Source organism: Bidens hawaiensis, unplaced genomic scaffold (assembly GCF_021521415.1).
Source record: "Bidens hawaiensis isolate Kalapana, Puna unplaced genomic scaffold, B.hawaiensis_p1.1 tig00002525_1, whole genome shotgun sequence".
In the NCBI taxonomy this organism is placed as follows: domain Eukaryota; kingdom Viridiplantae; phylum Streptophyta; class Magnoliopsida; order Asterales; family Asteraceae; genus Bidens; species Bidens hawaiensis.
This window is the reverse complement of record NW_027491138.1, coordinates 3,293,790-3,315,138: the sequence shown is the minus strand read 5'-3', so window position 1 is coordinate 3,315,138 and position 21,349 is coordinate 3,293,790. Positions and strand designations below refer to the sequence as shown.

Genomic DNA, 21,349 nt, shown 5'->3' with positions numbered 1-21,349 from the left:
AAAAACAAACCAAGATTAACTTTTCATGTTAAATATATAGCGTTCGTATCACCTTATGCAAACCAGTTTTATTTTCAGGTTAATCATGAACGTGTTTAACGTGATTTTCAATTTCGTATCTTATTCAAGATGCGAACATGACATGACCCATTTAACACTTGCATTTCTTACAACGTTGAAACCATAAATATTTTTTAATTAATTAAAGAAGTTTATTATTACCTTGCAATGCTAATTGTTTTGTTGTTTCATATCAATGAAATAATATTTAAAAAAATTAGTGAACACTAGTTCAAAACGTAAACGCATAGAATGCAACCGATTGGAAGGATATCTTTGGTAGCTTTTTGTGATCATGACATGCTAATCATTATTAATCATGAAAGTGTACAAGAATACTATAAATAACAAAATTTGTTTGTTTGGACGAAAACCAGATACGAAAATGAACTAGTGGATTTGCGATGGATGGATGGATGGATGGATTCCTATCATCCTATGCCAGTCTTTGTGATCATGACCTGTTGGTCAATATTGTTCGTCAAATTGTACACCTTTTAAATTATAAATTTTGTTTTGTTTTTGTTTGATTCAAAGTTGAGTTTGGAGCATGCAACTGGTTTTGGGTTGCCGTTAAACAAAAATGATTTTGGGTTGGTTTTTAGGAGTGATGTGGTGTTCTTGAGCAGTTTTATGGTTTACCTATGTGGTCACTTTAAAAAAAAAAAACTTTTTAGTGTTTATACTGAATAGGAAATTAGTGTTTCTTAGAATGAAAGTTTTTTTTGGCGTGACATCGAAATAAACACTTTGAAGAAACACTAATTGACCCCGGGCAGATTACGGATAATCTGGGGGTTAAATAGATGTTTCCCACGAGGGGTTAGATCCGGCAAAGATGGTTCTTCAGATGACCTGCAAAACAGACACCGTGAGCTCGTCGCTGAGAAGGGGGAGTACCTCCTTGTGACCACCCTCCGGCGTGAGAATCAGACTAGATTGCTCTTGAATATGTGTATATTAAGAGAAATGACTAGAGCAGATATGATGGTATGAGATGAGATCATAATACCGTTCCAAGGTGTTGGAGTATTTATAGCTGAATGTAGGTTTCCAAGCAGGTACAGCCGGCTGAATAGTATTCCTGTTCTGCCAACTGTGGGCTACGCACGTGCCATGCTGGTGGTTGGTGGGTAGGCAGCGGCTGATAGTGACCAGGCCGGCTGTGTACTATTCCTGTTCCACCAACTGCAGGCTATGCACGTCCTCCGACAGGTTGGTGAGTAGGCAGCGGCTGATAGTGACATACAGTACAAGAGCGTGCTGCTCGTCATACTGTTGTCATTGAGCTGTCGTATCTTTGGTCAGATCTTTTGTCAATACCTCGTCAGGTACAGTACAAAAGATCCTCCAGTATCGTACGGACTGGCTCATTTGTGCGGGAGTGTTCCCGGCTTTGTGCGGGAGTGTTCCCGGCTTGCTCACTCCTTCTTCAGGTGACATTACTGAATTATTTAAGAGTTAAATGTCTTGTGCGTGTAGCCTTGCTGCGCGGGTAGCCTTCCCTGATGGCTAGTATCCGTTGCTGCGGGAACAGGCGGAGTACGTCGACCATTGGGAGGCTTTTCCTGCGGGAACAGCTTGCGTACTGCGCGTAAGGACGTCACGTCTCTGAGCATGGTGGGTCCTGCGGATCCAGTTGGTTTCTGCGCAGACGTCTCTCTTCAAGGTGAGTCTTGCGAGTTTAGCCTTTGCGCAGACGTCCCTGTTGAAGGTGAGTCTTGCGGGTTCAACTGCGCAGACGTCCCTCTTTTAGGTGAGTCTTGCGGGTCCAACTGGGCTCTGCTGGGACCTACCTCTTCAAGTCCCCCCAGTCCAATGTTCTTCTCATGAATTGTTAATAAGTGAGGTGAACTTTTGGACTTAAGCAAAGGGTTTTGAAAAGGGTTTAGTTTTAAGGTTTTCCATGGGGATTTTTCCCGCGGAAGTCCTAATGTCACGTGCAGAAATTCCCGACTTTTCTGCTTGATCTTTGGGTATGATGCGGGTAGGTCTGTAACCTCCTCGCAAGTCAGGAGCGCTGAGTTCCACTTGTGTAGATTCTCCATGAGGTTTTGGTAGTTTTGAACAAAGTGATCAATTATGTTTAAACAACCAATTCCATCTTGGAGCTTCAAACAATCTAGTTTTAGACGTTCCCGCTATGCGGGGATGTTATTCCCGTTTCCGCAAGCATGGCCCAGAAGATTCTTCTTGGTTTCAATTCCCTGCGGAGTGCTAGGTATGTGAAGGGTTTCGCCTTGACACTGTACCCGCACTCGTCTTATAGTTACTTTACTTCCAAGGTATTCCTGGTTTCAATTCCCTGCGGGTGCTAAGTATGTGAAGGGTTTTGCCTTGACACTGTACCCGCACCCGTCTTATAGTTACTTGTTTGCCGAGGTATTCTTGGCTTCAATTCCCTGCGGGTGCTAAGTATGTGAAGGGTTTTGCCTTGACACTGTACCCGCACCCGTCTTATAGTTACTTGGTTGCCAAGGTAAGGGGTATAGTCCCGCTTACTTTTGAATCTTTTTGAAATTCGAAGAGTTGGTGAAAGGATAAGACCAGTCCAAACTGTTGAAACGTCGTCCGAAGGTTTCTTCTGACAGTGTCAGGATGTGCAGGAAGTTATGACGACGTGACAGTATATGGTCATTCCAGACGCTTTTTCAGGCGCGTGGGCGCGAGTTTTCGGGCGCGTGGCCGCGAAGTTTAGGGCACGCTTCCTGTCAACAGCTGTTGCCAGCTTGCTTTTTCCACGTGTCATAGTTTCATTGCACCAGCGTTTTCCTCTCTCTTCCGCATTAAATTCATCGCATTTATTGCGATGAGTATATAAAGGGAGGAGAGGTTGCATCTCAACTCACAGTTTCACCTCTCTTCTTCTTCTAAACGATTTCCAGCGAATACTCTAACTTTTCTGTCGAGCATTCTCCTGAAATCGTTCATGTTTACATCCCAAACATGTCTTCTCATGATCCTGAGGTTACTTTCGAGGAGTCCGATGTATACCTCGAGAATCCGTCGTCCACGTCGGACAAGGATGACAAGAGTACTGCTGGCGAGTGCCAGTGTGCTCTTCCGGTCGACCTCTATCAGTACTTCGTCAGGAAGTTCATGCTCGAGCCTTTCGAGCCTGAGTTTCCTGCACCTCATCAGACGGTGTACGATTCCCCCAAGGGCAAGATAGGGGTGTACGCTGCATTCTTCGTGTATGGGAATCTCAGGTTCCCATTGACGAAGTTTGTATACCGTGTTCTGGAGAGACACGGTGTGCATCTGACTGAGGTACACCCAATGGCGATCGCCAAGATCCGCCATTTCGAGTGGGTGTGTCTCATTCTGGGTGTGGAGCCCCATGTTGACCGCCTGATGACCTTCTATTCCTGGAGGTGCATCCAGGGGTGGTATACATTGGTCAATCGGATCAAGGGTTTGAAGATCTGCGCTACCGAGCGCAGTCTTCGATCTTGGAAGCGGGTGTTCTTCTATATCTCCGCTCGCGTCGTCCCCATAGCGATGACGTTCAAGAACGGGAGAGCTCTCCCGAACCTTCATGCCTCCAACTACCAGGAGGCGGAATGGTTCTCCAAGGTTTCCCGGATCCAGTCTCCGGTTTACCGCTTTGCGGAGTCCGGGATGGTGATGCTCGGGATGAGCCGGGTGTGGAAGGAGGCGTCACAGATTCCCATCGTCCTCGAATACGGTTTGAACTCTGTCCCTTACGGTATGCTTCATATTATCCGTTAATTTAGGGTTTTTGTTCTAACCGTTTTTTCTTTTTGTTTTCAGAGGGAAACGACTTGCAGTCTCTCCTGCAGCCGCGGGAGAGTGATGGTCCCGCTCGGATGGGTACTCGTGCTCTAGATGAGAACGAGTTGCCCATCCTTGAGCAAACGGCGGATCGGTTCGTGGAGGTCTACCCGCCAGGCCACGAGATCCTGAGCGCCAGGCGGCCAGGTAAAGAACTTTTTGACCCTCGCCCTCTCAATGCTCAAACCTCTGCAGGAATTCCTCTAATTTTGTCATCTTCTGATGAGGAATCCGCAGATGGTCCTTTCTTGGCGAGGAAGAAGAAGGCTTCGCGCGGGAAGGGCAAGGCGGAGGTTGCCTCCACTGCCGATCAGGGGAATCGGTCAGAGTCGGAGACCGAGAGTGAAGAGGTGGCGGGGAACCCTGGTGGTGATGAGACCACTGTTCCGGAGGTTGAGACAGCTGTCACCTCCGGGCAGCCTAGTACAACGACGGTGACCGGCGTGAAGAGGCCGGCTCCATCGGGTTCGTCCCCGCCTATTCGCACCTTCAAGCTCAAGAGAACTCGTAAGTGTAAACTTTAACTTTAACTTCATATCTTTCCGCCATTATATTTAAATATGTTTTCATGCAGGCGTGGATGCAACCGCATTCCAGGGTGGAGCGGGGAGGAGCACTTCTGGACCCATGACGGTAGGTTTGGTCAACCTACCCGAGGCGATGACCCAGGCGGCTGCGCCTGCTTCAAGTGTTGGTTCAGTTGCTCACTCGGTTGAGGCAACTGTTCCAACTGTGACGTCGTCTCCGCCGGCTGTCAGTGCCATATTCACTGATTCCTTCACTGAGCCGGCGGTGAGTTTTTGTGCTGGCTCTTCCGCAGCGGCGACCACGGTTGTGAGTTCACCTCCGGTGAGTTCACCTCCGTTGATTCCTACGACGGCGGCTTCAACCGCGCCTCCGGCACCGGCGACCACCTCGCCCCCGGCCGGTTCAGCAGGTATGTTTGGGGTTGGGGCGTCTAGCCAATCTCTGCCTCCTTCCCATCTGCCTGACCTCTTGGATGGATATCCGTTAGGTTCGGGTGATGGGTTTGGCGGCTACAGGCCTGTCGTCGACCCTACAGGTGCGTAGGGTTATTTTGGCATGTTATGTTTTTTTTTATCATCTTTTCCTAACTGCCTTTTGTTTTTGCAGTGTCGGATTCGAATGAGGTGTTTGTTCCACGGTGGAACATCCGCCGGGGAACCACCCTTCGGACGGCTGTGGATTGCGTCGAGTAGGCGCGCCACGCCGCCCCCAGTGGTGCACTGGGAGAAGCTATGTCAAGCTACCAGGAGGGTAGGCTGACAAATGAGCTTCGAATTCTCCTTGCCCGGATGCAGCCGCGCGTCGAGCTGCTTTGTCGTGAAAACGACAAGTTAAAAGCAGCTCGTATCCAAGAAGTAGCTCAGGCGCGGGCTGTCCGGGAGGAGAACAGGAGGCTCTCCGCCGTTGCTGCGGAGAAGGAGAAGGCCTTCAAGGCCCTTGAGGTTGAAGTTCAGGCCCGTCTCGAGGCCCGTTCCAAGGCTTCCCAAGCTGTTAACGAACAACTTCGGTTGGCTAAGGAAACCGCTCGGAACGTAACTAAGAGGGCCACCAGAGCTGAAGCTGTTGATGAGCCTCTACGCACCGAGAATGAGGAGCTCAAAGCCAAATTAGAGAGACTCCAGCAGGCTCATGACGCCTTGGCCATGGAAGACGCCAAGAAGCTTCAAGAAATCTTGGACCAGAGGGGTATGCTTAACCATACTGAGCGTAATCTAAAGGGCGTTGAAGAGGCTGCTGCTAAGGAAGTGTTGCTTGCCAACCTTAACAAAAGTGAAGCCGAACGCGCCCGTAACCAAGCTCAAGCTGCCCTCCAGGAGGCTCTGGTTACCAAGGAATGGCTTCTACGAGAAGCGTTGTCGCAGGTAAGCTTAGCTTCATAATGTCTTCACGCTTTTCTTTATACTTAGAAAAGGTTTTGATACTTGTATTTTTGTTGTGCAGGTTGTGCATCGGGTCTTCACGGACACATCATATGATGATGCCATGAGCGCAGCCCTCAACGCTTCTCATGAGGATAGGGAAAAGGCTGGCTTCCTGCTTGGTCTAGGGTTCGTTGAGAAGGGCATCCCGCCTTCCAACTTCCCTTTATATGATGTGGATACTGAAGCTGCTTATGACCAAGCAGTGAACCAGTATGTTGCCTTCCCGCATCCAGTGGTGGAGAAGGTGAACGAAGTTGCTGCTGCTGATGATGGGTTAACCATTCTCAAGACCTTCCTTGAACCGCCACAGCCAACTGATGGTGCGGGTACAAGTGGGTTTGGAGGGAGTGGTCCTGAAGCTTGAACCTTTAGATCCCTTCCCACTGTTAGGATAGGTTTATGTTTTTATATAGATTTACACTCTTGTAGGCGGGTAGATACCTGGCCATTCTTGTAATACTTGAATTTTTATGGAATGTAAATCTTTTGTGCGGGTAGAACCGTCACTCTTGCTTTATAAACGTTATACGACTTGCTCATGCATATTATAGTTTAATTTGGCACTTGTTTTGCCGCATAATCAATATATGATTCGCTTGTGCATACTTTAGTTTAACTTAGCAATTTCTTAAGTACTTTGAATAAGTTAACCTATCAACGTGGCAGATAATAGGTTAAAGTTTTGCTTCCTCTTTCGTGATTGTGCGGGTAAGACCGTCACTTGCACTTAGTAGGATGGCTAAACTTTACCTATATCTGACCTGCGTGGAGGTTTTCCTCATTTTTTCCTTGAAGATATTTTCTAAGTGTTCTGAATAAGTTAACCTTTCGACGCGCGGTTGTCAATAGGTTAATGTTCAGTTTCCTCTTTCATGATTGTGCGGGTAAGACCGTCACTTGCATTTAGTAGGATGACCAAACTTTACCTATTACTGACCTGCGTGAAGGTTTTCCTCATCTTTTCCTTAGAAATTCTTGCCGTTTTTTGTGTTTATGCGGGTTTTGCCGCATTCCAGACGCAACGACTTCTTTTCACTTATTTATGCGGTGAAAACCGGCATATCAGTGTTTTGAATAAATTAACCGTTCGACGCGCGGTTGTCATATCGATCCAAACTTTGTTATAAGATCAAGTTGGATTCAACATTCCGAGTACTTTGTGAAAATAATTAAAATCAGTTTATAAAGTATTTTTAAAGAAATATATAAGCTTTAATGGTTAAAAACACACTTGTGTGTCTTAAGCGAGTAAACTTGGTTTAGTTCGGTTTGGTTCGGTTTTTATCTTGGAATAAGGCCAAGAATGGTTACCACATGTCCAAACATCATAGAACTTGTAAAATAATTTATAAATAATAATACCAAAGTTTTACATACAAAAAGTCAACAACAAAGTCTTTAAACGAAAGTTCGGTTTCCGGTTCGGATCTTGTTTCGGGATAAGACCGAGGTTAGATTCTACAAACCCATAACCATGGAACTAATTAAAATGATTTTAGAAACTCAAATCTTACATAAAACATGTTTATACAACTATTTAAACAAACTAGTAAACAAAAGTTCGACTTCCGGTTTGGAGCTATTTACGGAATAACCGAGGCTAGTCTCTACAAACCCATAACCATGGAACTCAAAATGTAAAATAGAACTAAGATGAGCAGAAGTTAAACAAGTATAACAAGTTTGATGGTTATATGCGGAAAATATATATAATCAAGGACTACTACGAGTCCTTTATGTAGCTTTGTCTTATGGGTCGGACACTTAACCGACCGAGACCCGAGAAATGCCCACCAAAGGTACAAAGGGTGCTATTATATATATGTTGTATAACAATCTTCAAGTATAAATAAGTGTTAACAAATTGATTATAATGTAAGACTATGGTCAGTTTGACTTTGGAAAGTCAAACTGCCAAAAAAAAATATGAAGAACACCTTTGAATGCTTGAGAATTGGAAGAGAGAGATGAATGAGCCAATGCCATTAAACAATAAACCACGCTAACTGTAGACATTGAACCAACTAGACCTAATGGAATGTCTTTTGCGGGTTTTCGTGTTTCTTCTGCCATATTAGCAACCATGTCAAAACCTGTGTACGACCAGTAAACAACGGCTGCGGCTCTAAACACGCCTCCAGCTCCATATGGGAAAAAGGGTTGTAAGTTTGAGGTATCCCGTGTGAAAACCCGACAATGATTATAAAAACTATGATCAAGGAACTTATTATTGATAATATCATGTTGGAGAATGAAGTTAATTTGGTTCCTCTCATTGCTACCATGTTAGCCATGAATAATATTGCAACTGCAAGCGGGTCTAGCAGATTGAAACCTTCTGCAAAGGAGTCGATTTTGATGCGAAGGATATCGGGATTGGAGCTAAACATACTGGCGAAGTATGATGAGAATGATCGAGCTAAACCAGCTGCACCAGCTACAGCTTCTAGTAGAATGTTACCTGGAAAATAAAGATTATATTAAAGGGGTGTTTGGCATTGTGTCTAACAGTGGTTAAAGATACTCAGAATTAGAGATATTGATGTAAATTGTTGAACTTTGGACAAAATTAAAGGGTGTTTGGCAATGTAATGACTGGTATTAAAGATAATCAGACTAATCCACATTGTTCAATTTTGAAGCAAAGTAAAGATAATCAGAACTAATGCAAATGGTTTAATTTTGGAAGAAATTAAAGGAGTGTTTGGCATTGTGTAACTAGAATAAAAAATAAATCAGGATTAATGCAAATTGTTCAGTTTTTGAGCACAAATTAAATATAATTAGGGTTAATGCAAATTGTTCAGTTTTTGAGCAAAAATTAAAGATAATCAGGATTAATGTAAATTGATCAATTTTGAAACAAAATTAAAAATAATCAAAGTTAAATGTAAATTGATCAATTTTGGAACAAAATCAAAGATAATCAGAATAATGCAAATTGGTCAATTTTGGAAGAAATTAAAAAAGGAGTGTTTGGCAACATGCAACCAGAATCAAAGATAATCAGAAATAACGCAAGTTGTTCGATTTTAGAATAAATAAAAAAGGAGTGTTTGGCATTTTATAACCGGAATAAACACAGATTGTATAATTAGTTAATTACCACTTACCAGCAGCAATAAAGGCAATAAAATCCCCTAATTCAATCCTTAAAAACGAGAAGGAGCCACCAGAAATCGGGATCTCAACAGCAAACTCCGTATAACAAAAGACCGAGAACAAAGCCGATAACCCGGACAACGCATACGACAACACAATAGACGGTCCGGCGTCGTTTCGAGCCTCAAGTCCAGTAATAGTAAAAATCCCCGACCCAACAACCCGAGCCAGATCAAGTCAACCCAAGTCAAACACTTTTGCATCTCATTCTCACTCTGTTTCTTCAACTCAATTAACTCAGTAGCGTCGGTGGATCGGCCGAGGCAGCGGTCGTGGAGACGGTGGAGCGTTTGGGAGAATGCTGACGTGTAGGCGGCTAGGTTTTGGAAGGAGGGTTCGGGGTAGAAGTCTTGCTTGCTGAATCGCCAGTAGGATTTTGGCGGGTGAGGGTCCATGGTGTTGGGGTTAAGGGGAGTGTGTAGATCGGAGTTGCGGCTCATCGGGTTTTATTGAGGGCTGTATGGTGGTGATTGTGATTGTGATTGGTGGTGGATGGGTTGGAGCTAGGTGGAATCCATGCATTATTGTTGGCTTGGGATATTCATATTCATTTGAATTTTGAAGTCAATATTTCATTTTTTAATAAATATATGTTGTGATCGTGAATTATATTTTTATTTTTCTAATTAAATGTAGTAATTTACTGTACTGGTTGCAAGATTGTTCACGTGTATGCAACGCATTTGGACGAATAAGAGGTTCCGTTCATTTATGTATATAACAATCTTTTATATTACGAAAATTCCTTAGGTAGCGTTTGGTATGCATGAATGACTGTAGGAATAATGGAATAATTCATTACATAAGAATGAAAAAAGTGGTGTTTGGTTGCTTAATGGAATGGAATCATCCATTACACATGGAATTCAATTCCTTCTCACCCTCCTTTTTTTCATTCCATCCCCCTTCACCCTACTTTCTCAACAACACCACCACCTAACAACCACCAACTCCGCCGACACCATCACCACCGCCGCCACCACCATCGCCACCGCCACCACCATTTTCGTCACTGGAGCTACCACCGTCGCCATTGTAGGGTTTTTTTTTTGTTTTTTTTTTTGGTTAAAAAGTTTTTTGAGATAGAAGTGTTTTTATTATTTCTATTTTATTTCTATAATTTTTTTGGATACCAAACAATAAAAATTAATAATTGATTTCATTCCTATAGGTTAACCAAATAAGGAATCATTTCATTCCCTTATCTATTCGATTCCTTCTCTCATTCTATTCCTCTTTCATTCCATTACTTACAATAAAACATTACCTTAATATGACAATGTCCTCTCTCTAGATACTTTCAACCTGTCCCTTGAAAATTCAAATTCTTTCTTTGTCTTTTTTGTCAACCCACCATCGCCAATACGCTAAAAGTTCGTGACATGTTTCTAACGGAAAACTCTCACAATAGATCTAATTTAGAAAGAGATTCCATTTTTATTCCCTAGACTTTAGAATTCCAAAAATGTCTTCCTCTAACTTATTTTTAACGGCGTGTTTGTAAAACACGTCGTCAAATACATGTTAGACTTCCTAGCACATGTTCAAATATGAGTTAGGCTTCCAAACACATGGTCAACGACGTGTTGGCATCTTAACACATAGTCAAAGACGTGTTAGCCTTGTTTGTTTGTTTTTTTTAATTATATTACTATAAATAATTTACTTGTATTTGATTTTTCTTTTATAATTTTTAATGTATAAAGTTTTATATTATTTCAAATATACCGACCAGACATACTTATTTTTATCTATATGTTGACATAAATTTTATTTAAAACCTTGCGGGATAAAATTTCATTAAACATTTCGATATTACCTTTGCACAGCTCAAGTTTAAGTTTCTTTCGGTCCGGAGATAAAAATAAGCATGTTTCATAGATAAAAATAAGCTAATATGGCGAGGAAGTGTTGATTTTTGAGCTAATACGGCGAGAAAACGACGAGTTTTAAGCTAATATAGTGGGGAGGCAACGGATTTAGAAACATGTCATCTCAAACTTCTAACGTGATAGTGATGACATGTTAGTAAGGAGATAAAGAAGGAATTTGAACTTTGAGAAAACATATTTAGAATCTCACTATAAAAGAAATATTTCTTAAATTTCCTTTTTATATTTCATGTACTGTATAGTAGAATAAATTCGTTTTTAAAAATATAAGTTATACTTTAAAAGCAGTTCGTATATAAGAACAATGAAACTACAAAGTTCATATTAGATAACGTTTTTTGTATGATAATGAAAATATAGTATTCAAATTTATTGACAAATATAGTGTTTCGTGTAGAAAATAAATTAAAAAAAAAAACTGGATATTTGATGATAAATTAACTGGATATTATTTTGTATGGCATCGTAATTCATATCATAAGTCATAGCCTTTTCTTTTCCCTTTCTTTAATGTTTTTTCGCGGTGACACCGGTCATCGAATTTATTCATTGAATGTTGATCCTTTACACGTCTCTCTCTCTTTATCTCGTTCTACCTCAAAATACATTGTGATTATACATATATTTAGTTTTATTTATTCCTTTCATAGCGTAGCAACAATCGTAGCTCATGTATCGGGTTCGGCCGAACCCAGTCATTTTCGATTTTATATATAACCTATCGTATCGAATTAACGAGCGAACCTATTCTTTTTCAGCGAGCAAACCCAGTGTCGTTTCAAAATAGAAAGTTCGAACGCATGGATTATGAAAATTTAGTTAAATTCTTTTTTAGAAATGAATATATTTTTTATAAAATATAAAAAAAGCTTTAAAAAACTATAAAACTTACCAACAAAAATCATAAATATACAAATAATAACTCGTATATAGATTATAAAAAAATGCTCAAAGTTATTCATAGAAGGGTCAATAAGCCCAAAATTAAAAGTAAGCATGGATGGTGCGTAATCGGATGGGTAACGATTATATGGACGATGCTTTCATTTGCTATATTGAAAATGAGTTTTTTTTAAGTGACGATTGAATATGTTATGAATCGTTTTCAAAATATGAAAACGCGTATGGAACAATTATAATATGTTATATCTTTTTTATTTAATATGACTTTGTATTTTATTAAATGTTGACGATGTATTTTTGTTATAATAATATTGCATTTTATTTATCTGACCGAATGATTGACATGTCCCGACCCAATAAACCGAGGACCAAAAACTTTGGCGTTTGAAAAAAATCAAGCATTGAAAAATTTTGAACTCATAGGATAAAATTCCTAGCTCCATCATTGGTCATAGCTAATGTCACCATAATTAATAATTATGATAAGGGTAAGTAGACATTATTAAAACATAAAACCAAAGATTTTGTTCGCATGCCCTTCTTGGTTGAATATGTAAATAGTTTACAGGGATAGAAGATCAACACCAATTTAAACTCTCATGCCTTTAGGGCGTGTTTGGTTTACGGACTTTGTTTTAAAGGATATGGAATTGGAATGGAATGAAATGTTTGAGAATCTCAATCATATGTTTGGTTGGTTAATATGTATTGGAATTGGAATCTTCTTCATTCTCGGGGGTTTTTTTTTTCTTGAAGAACGAGGGCAAAGGCGGAAACGTTTTAGTTTTTTTACAATTTTCGTTTTTGATTTTATTTTGAGTTATGATTTTTTTATTAATTTTTTTATTTTTTTTTGAGGGGTTTTTATTGTCAACACCAATTTAAACTCTCAAACCTTTAGGGCGCGTTCGTTTCACAGACTTTTTTTTAAGGATTTGGAATTGGAATTGGAATTGGAATTGGAATTGGAATGGAATGGAATGGAATGGAATGTTTGAAAATCCCAATCATGTGTTTGGTTGGTTAGTATGTATTGGAATTGGAATCTTCTTCATTCTCGTTTTCTTTTTGAAGAACGAGGACAAAGGCGGAAACGTTTTAGTTTTTTTACATTTTCGTTTTTTATTTATATTTATATTTTGAGTTATGATTTTTTTATTAATTTTTTTGAATGGTTTTTATTGTTAATAAAAAAATCATAACTCAAAATATAAATAAAAAACGAAAAATGTAAATAAAACTAAAACGTTTCCGCCTTTGCCCTCGTTCTTCAAAAAAAAATGACCCGAAACCCGTTTTGACCCGTTCCGACCTTGACCCATTCCGACCCGGACCCGTTCTGACCCGAACCTTTTGACCCTAACCCGTTCCGACCCATGACCCGTTTGGACCCAACCTAACCCATTTGCCACCCCTAGTACTGATTAGGGTTAATAAAACAATCATTTATTTTCCATAACAATCTATATAAAATATGTGAGATTTTAAAATCCCATGAAATGTGGGATTTGATGGGATTTAGTTTCCATTCTCATTCTTTCATTTAATGAAACAAACATATCAATTCATGGGATTTAAAATTTCATTCCTTAGAATTCCTTTCAAATCCTTAAAACAAACAGAACCTAGTTTGGAGATATTAACGGATAGTATCCATATAAACCTAAACAATAATATCAATGACCTAGTGGTCTAGAGGTATCGTGTTTGCCTCTAAAAAAATAATGTGGTGGACTGATGGATTTAAATACTTACAAGTGCAAGATTTTACACTACATTCTTGAGTTTTGTATTTAAAGGTATGGAAAAAAAAAATTTCTTTAAGGATTTTAGGTGGAAGAGTATGATGTTCAACACAAAATAATAATAAACCTAAACAATAAGCATGTTATATAATGAACCAATTACATAAATGTGAACCCCGAACACCCCCCCCCCCACCCCCACAAAAGAAAAATTAACAAATGTTACTCTTAGTACACTGTACATTATACTCTTTTGTCTATATTTAAACCTATGAGCTGTGGCATCCCCTTTAAGAGACAAGTGCCCCACAATGAAGAAGAAAATATCATATTTGATATATAAAGATTCATTATTCGGATTCAACTTGATTAGTAAACCTAGTAGAACTTGAACCATCTATGGAGCAAAACGAACACGATTTTTGTGTTTCCCTACTGAATCAGAACTATACTTGATGTAACTTGTAAGTCCCTTAAAATAGGTCTTTTGGTCTAAGCTAATTAGCTCAATTACGTTTCACTCACCCACCACATTTCTTGTACTTATTTTGGCAACGGTGTGGGTTTCACGTGTATGCTATAAACACATGTTAAATCGAAATCAAAAGTACAAATCAAATAGCCCAAAAATAGGGAAATTTAAACTAGCATCCTGGATTTTTGTTTCTCCTTAAACCCCCAAAATAATTGAGTGACTCATGCAAGATTGTTTTCAAATGTGTTTCATATCATATTCCACTTGTGAAGATTTAAAAATGCCAAGAAACATGATCTGGTAAGAATAAACCCAAGAGCAACATAAATATGAAAAATTTACAGATGTCAATAATGAATCCATGATTAAAATCTACCCTAAATCTCTACACAATGTGGTGAGATTATATAGAATTCTAATATATGATGATTATTATCTGTGTGTGTTTTTATATTCCCTTTCTTTACTCTACTTTATATCTCCAACTCATCTGCACAAGCCCAATAATACCCAACAGCCCACAATAGCTTAGCAAGCAGCCCAAGTCCAATATATCTAACTATCTATATAATTGTGATTAGAAAATATCTATACAAACATTTATGCAACCATATGTTTGACAAATGAATTAAAAGTTAAGTACATATTCCAACAAATATGGCACAGGAAAAGAAAAAAAACATTCAATGGTAGGAAACTAAATAGTAAAATTCCTCCAAGCTAATAACCATCCGTGAGACCATGACAACACAAAGATTATTATAAGATTGAGAATACATATTTGACCCGTTTTAACCCGACCCGATTATGTTACTGAATTAATTTGGGCCCCTGACTTGAGCCCAAAGGGGGAGAAGCATCTTCAACTCAGAATTCACTTGCTTTTTGCCGGTAAAATGAGAATATATTACCACCTTTAAGAAACAATTAAGTTCTAACACTTCTTCAAGCAGATGCGAATTTAGGTGTCATGTCAACAGTTTTCTAAAATGAAAAGCATAAGATGCAAAGCATATGAATGGTGGATAAATGCTTATTTGACTCACTAGCCATTGCAGATTCCCTCACGTATGCCAACGACTTATCCCATGCATATAGGCTTGCCTTTTTCTTCTAAGAACAAGTGCTAAAGTGCCCTTGCATACACAACAATGAAAAAAATAATTTAAACACCAAATAAATTAGCGTGTAACAATAATAGGGAGTTGTATGATGCTTGTATTATGAATCAAATTGGAACTATGAGGGGGAAATCTTTAAAGTTAAAATCCTGTCTCAAGATTAAGGGTATGTTTGGTTGGAGGTAATGGAATGAAGGAGGAATGGAATGAAATGGACAAGGGAATGAAATGGATCATTACAATTCTTTTGTCTTGTTTGGTTAACCTATGGAATGAAATAAATTATTTCTTTATGTTGTTTGGTATCCAAAAAAAATTGTTGGAATGAAATAGAAATAACAAAAACACTCTTATATCAAAATACTTTTTACGAAAAAAAACAAGAAAACAAAAAACTACAATGACGACAGTGGTAGCTTTGGCCACGAAAATGGTGGTGGCGGTGGCGATGGTGGTGGCGGTCAGGCAGCAGAGGTGGCGGTGGTCAAGTGTGATAGCATTGGTAGTGATAGCAATGGTATGGTGGTGGCGGTCACGCAACGACAATGGTGGTGGTGGCGGTGATGGTCAGGCAACGACGGTGACAATGGTTGCAGTGGTTACGAAGACGTTGTTGGCAACGGCAGTGGTAGTGGTGACGGCGGAGGTGGTGGTGGTGCTGATGGTAGTGGTGATGGTTATTGTTAGGTGGTGGTGGTGTTGTTGAGAAAGTATGGTGAAGGAGGAATGGAATGAAAAAAAAAATGATGGAAATGAATGGTTTTGATGGAATGGGATTCCATGTGTAATGGATGATTTCATTCCATTGAGCAACCAAACACCACTTTTTTCATTTCCTTGCGATGAATCATTCCATTCCCCATGTCATTGCAGCATACCAAACGCTACCTAAGTAATTCAGGTTTAAATACTAGCGGTTTGTTCTGTACTCGTCTGCCTTCTATTCACACGTTTATTAAGTTATATAATGATTTTATTTCTAGCAATTTTAATCTCGTGGTTTTATCCAACAAAAAATAGATTCGTCCAAAGTTCTGATACAATGTTTATCTATTCAGAAAAAAAATATTAGTTATGCTCTCAAGAATGTATCGATTAGAATTTTGCTGGTTTCTTCGTATTGCGTCAAACAGCTATCAATTTTAATTTGAATATATTAAGCAATCTAAGTTTAATTTTGAGATTTCAAGACTTGAAAGTAAATTTTGGTATCTATATGTCAGTATATATTAACAAAATGCAGGGTCGGCTCAACCATTTTATGTGTCAAAAGCGTAAAAATTCCTAGGCCATTTTAAAGAAATGGTTCGTACCATGAGACGTAAAAAATAAAAAAAACGTTGAAAAATAAAGTTGGCAACCATGAGATTCAAAATTGTGCCTCCCAAGAATTAAAGTAGAGTCTTATGGTCTTACCACTATACTAGTGTTGTGTTTTAGTTTGTAACTCTCATAGTGAACTAATACACATAAATAAGCATTTACATAATTTTTTAATCGGAGTTTGATCAAGTGAGGGGCTAAAGCCCCAGCTTGCTTATAGTGGCCCTTGGGCTAGCTATGAAAATAAGTAGATGCTATTATGTAGAGGAATAAACATGAAGAAAAAGGAGTATAATCTTTATGATGATTCTTTCACGACCGCACCAAAACAAAGCATTTACATTGACTTGTTGTATTCGTCTTACAAAAGAAATGCACTTATTATTTAATAACGTTAGCACTTCAAAATCTTGATAGATTTAATAACAATTAGCTTATGGATCAATAATACCATCACTCGTTGATGATATAGATGTCATTAGTCTTTTGAGTAATTAGGATCTGCGTATAGACACAATGAAAAATCAGAATATATATTGGTAAAGGTTAAAAGACGTGAAGTACACCTTTGTCCATGACTATTGTGACTTTGTTATTTAGAAACCTCTATAACTTCAAAACCATGATAAGGTTTCAAGGAGCACCGCCCTAGCTAGGTTAGCGTGAAAATTTTTGATTTTCTCTTAAAGGTGCTTTATTGGAAACATATAAGATCGTCGTCTGTGGTAAATAGTTTTATGTAGGAATTATCTTTGAAACTTGTTAAAAACCGAAGTTAGGTAGTAACTAAAAGGTTGATAACAACTTGTTATGTAGTGGCTAATAAGATGCGATAACATCTTGTGCTTTCTTGGCTACCGAATGAAATTTGATAGTACTGAGTTTGTAAAAGACTGTGTTATTTTACGATTTTTACCCCAACCTTTGTGTCACTTAGCGATTCGTTCCTCATAAGTTGAGTTTAGCTAACTATATTCATCACCAAAACATATTGTTTGGCTTAAAATGATTAATCATGCTTTCTTTCAATAACTAACCTTGTTATTTTGTTAAGGGGAAAGTGAATACGGTGCTGTTAGGCGTGTAACCTTATACGCAAAACCAATCAAAACTACGTAATTTTGATTAAAAACCCCTCATTTATTTCAAAATCCCTTCCATGTTTATGATAATTGCTTTCTTGAATATAACAACTATCTTAAAACAAAACAAACACCGTTTCTTTTTCATTAAAAATATAACAAATTGTCAACTCTTTGATTAAATTGTTTGTGGAGATTTCCATCCGAAAAATCTAAAGCCTCATGTTTCTAGAGAGGTAAATAATTAGTTACTATGGTTTTATAAAGAGAAAAACAATACAGGTTTTTCAAATTGAGGCTTTTCAAAAGAAAAAAATTGTGTTAATTTGTATTGGATAAATTCGTTTTACCTTATATATTATTTAACTATTATATATAAGTTTTAAGATTAATACATAACATCCAAAAGGAAAATATAATTCCAAGAAATCAAGCCACCTTATGCACGTTTTGAAGGAGTCATCAATTGTAAAGAGAAATCGAAAATCAATTATATTTTTTTGGTGGAATTTGTTAAAAAGTTACAGCTAAATAATAAACTGAGCTTAAAAAAAATGTTTTTCATAATCAAGATTAGTAAATTAAGATTTTAATAAAAATGAAAAGGAATTTAAATAAATGAGGGGTTTTTAATCAAAACTACGTAGTTTTGATTGGTTTTCCATGTAAGGTTACACGTCTAACAGCATCGTATTCACTTTCCCCTTTTGTTAATTACGTATCAATAGTATATTTTTATAATAGTTTGATAAGGACGTTACGCCTAAAAATATTGGACGTAATTTCGGACTTCAAGTCACAAGTCGATGAACTTGAGGGACCAATAATGACAAGTCGGTCATAGTTGGTTATGTTTCATACTTACAATATGTTTTCTAATTATATTGTAATTAAAATAGGTAATGTCTTGATTAACAAGTTAGGTTAGTCTTTATAAACCAAGTTATGTTTAGACATTATTGTAGGGGTGAGCAAAAAACCGAATTAACCGAATCGAAACCAAAAAAACCGAACCGAAGCATTAACCGACGGTTAATTGTTTGTTTTTTTTGAAAAACCGAAATTTCGTTTTTGATTCGGTTATCCATTTTTAAAAAACCGAACCGAACCGATTGATGATGATAAAGATTATCAAGATGATGAAGAATGGACTAAACTTTTAAGATAAATAAATAAGATGATTAATAAAGATCGGGACTAAACTTTTAATGCTTTTTAATTTTTAAACTCTATTTAGCAACTTTGTATTCGTATAGTTCCACGCAACACGTGCCTATTTTTGTTTTTTAAATTCAATACATATGTGGATTGTGGTATTCTAGCACGTTCTTATATAAGTTTAAAATATGCATTTTCATTTTAAAATTTTTTTTTTGCAATGTCAACACATAATTGAAAAAACCAAAAATAACCGAATCGAAACCGAAATTAACCGAAAAACTGAAAACCAAAAAACCGAAAACCGAACGGTTTGCATATTCAAATAACTGATTATTTTGGTTTCGGTTTGGATTTCGCCCAATAACCGAACCGAACCAAACCGTGCTCAGCCCTACATTATAGAGTGTGTGAGATGCAACCGAGTTAGGATTCATCTAGACATACACGAGATGTAACTGAGTTAAGTTTCATCTAGATGCAACCGAGTTAGGGTTCAGTAAAAATCAAACCGAGTTAGGGTTTGAGAGTTGTAATCAGTTTTTTGAGTTATATTTTCTGATTAATATAAACGAGAGTTAGTCGTTTAATTCGTTTTTTATTATCGACCGGGACTTGAAAAAAGAGGACGCACCATTATATCAAGATATGATGGTGGCACATACACGACAACCATGTTATATGGTGTGTGGCGCCCAACCTTTTCCATGACCTTAACTAATACTTTAAAATCGAGACATAAAATGACATATTAAACAACTTTTATCTTCTAAGGGTTGTATTCAGGGAAAATCATACCGGGATCAAGATTTGATTTGTTTTTAATTAACTATAGATATATATAAATATTAAATGAAATAATTAGTGATCATAACTTATTTTATCAATTGTAGGATGAATTGGTGTGGGTCACATGGCGTTATATGCGGTTCCTGTGGGTTAGCTATTATATGCAAAAGATGAACAAACCGATGCCACCCAACATGTGTTATTGGTGTACCTTTTTGGTAAATCCCCACCCACGCCATGTGCACTTAATTCGTGATTTTGTATCTTCTTTTTCATATAATAATTACAAATACAACTTTCATACCAAACATTAATTATTTATTTATTTATTTTTCAAACCTAATTAATCGGTTGTTAAAAGCAATATCATACTCATAATTGTTTTAATCAAGGTAAGATCGAGATTAGAAGATCCCAATCGTAGCCTCATTGGTTGTGAGTCAGCATTAAGTGTGTTTGGTTTACTATGACACGTCTGAATCGGTTAGCAAACATTTTCCTCGTTAAATTTTAAAATAATGCTAAATGAAAATTTACCTATTTGTCATTTCACCTGTGACCACCACCATTCACTATCACATCGATATATTTGGCACTGACTTGTGACTTCCAGGTTCATAGTGTCTTGACAATTCAGGCTTCTTACTGGTACAGACTGCAGAAGTTATCAAACAGCCCATAACTAGCTCAATGTCTTTTAGCCATTCGTGCATCTTACTGATTCAGTACTTACTGATGTAGAAGTTGCCAAACAACTCATTAGTTAATTTGTAATTTTTAATATGCGAGTTCACGTCACATAAAGATTCGACATGTTATTGAATTAAAACGCTAATCGTAAAACTTCGATTTTAATTTCCATACCAAAATCCTAACATCATGATGATATCATTTATATAAAAGTAGAATTTGCTTAAAATAAAAAAAGTTTAAAGCATTTATCATCTTTTTGGAAGCTTTATGATATATCTAAGATGTGAATATATGTATGTAGCCTGTAGGTATTGAACATGCACCATCAAATAGGAGCCCACTTTTTGTATAATTGTACGAGATACCCCATGTGTTACACTTGGTCCATTGCTTTCCTGGATGCTTCCTTGATTTGCAATAATTATAGAATTATTACCCGCATTACTTGTTGGATACTAATTGGGAAACATATAGTTTATTAATTATTTTATTTTACATCTTGTACTTAATACATTGAACGTCCCCATAGGGTGTCCAAATGATCATAAAGCAGTAGTAAAGGCTTGGGAGCGTCGTTCATAAGACTATCTGATATTGGTTATTCTTCTCGTTTTTTATTATTCGTTACGTTTGTGTCAGCTCAGTTTTTCCCCCATCATTCAACCTTACCATTTAACTCCTGTCATGGCTCATTCACTTCATTCTTCACCAATCGATTTTATTTAATAATAAAAGGAAATAAAAGAAAATAAAAAAAATTGATTGGCTCTTTTCTCCACCATCCTTCAAAGGATGCGTATGACCATGGTCATTCCCTGCGTGAGAGAGACGGGGTGGTGTGGTGTTCAAAGGGCTCATTTGCATGATCAATTGATCATCTTGTTACGTAAGACCCTTGAAGGTTCTTGAATGAACCATACCTTATAGTCTAAGAATATCTGAATAATAATAATAATTAATAGATTGAACTTGCTAATTTTTCTGTAAGTTTGTGTTTCCTTTATTGCAATAAAATACAAACTAAAACAAAATGAAGCCTTGATGCTAAGCCGGATGAAATTAGCATGTTATTTATGAGTCGAAATAAATTTGGGTTAAAAAAAAATCGGTTTGGTTCATGATAAAACTGGTTCCAGTAAAAATGGGGTAGTCATAAAATGAGTTGTATTAAAAGGGAAAAGAGTAATCAAAATGTGTTCACC

General features: G+C 37.7%; 1 pseudogene across 1 annotated transcript; it reads right to left on the bottom strand.

Moving 5' to 3' along the window:
* Positions 1-7,691: 7,691 nt before the first annotated feature.
* LOC143620128 (cationic amino acid transporter 8, vacuolar pseudogene) lies at positions 7,692-9,406 on the bottom strand (annotated as a pseudogene). Its single transcript, XR_013151295.1, has 2 exons — positions 8,918-9,406; positions 7,692-8,265 (listed from the first exon to the last, which is right to left on the bottom strand). The product of XR_013151295.1 is annotated as a cationic amino acid transporter 8, vacuolar pseudogene (transcript).
* Between the last annotated feature and the right edge of the window lie 11,943 nt (positions 9,407-21,349).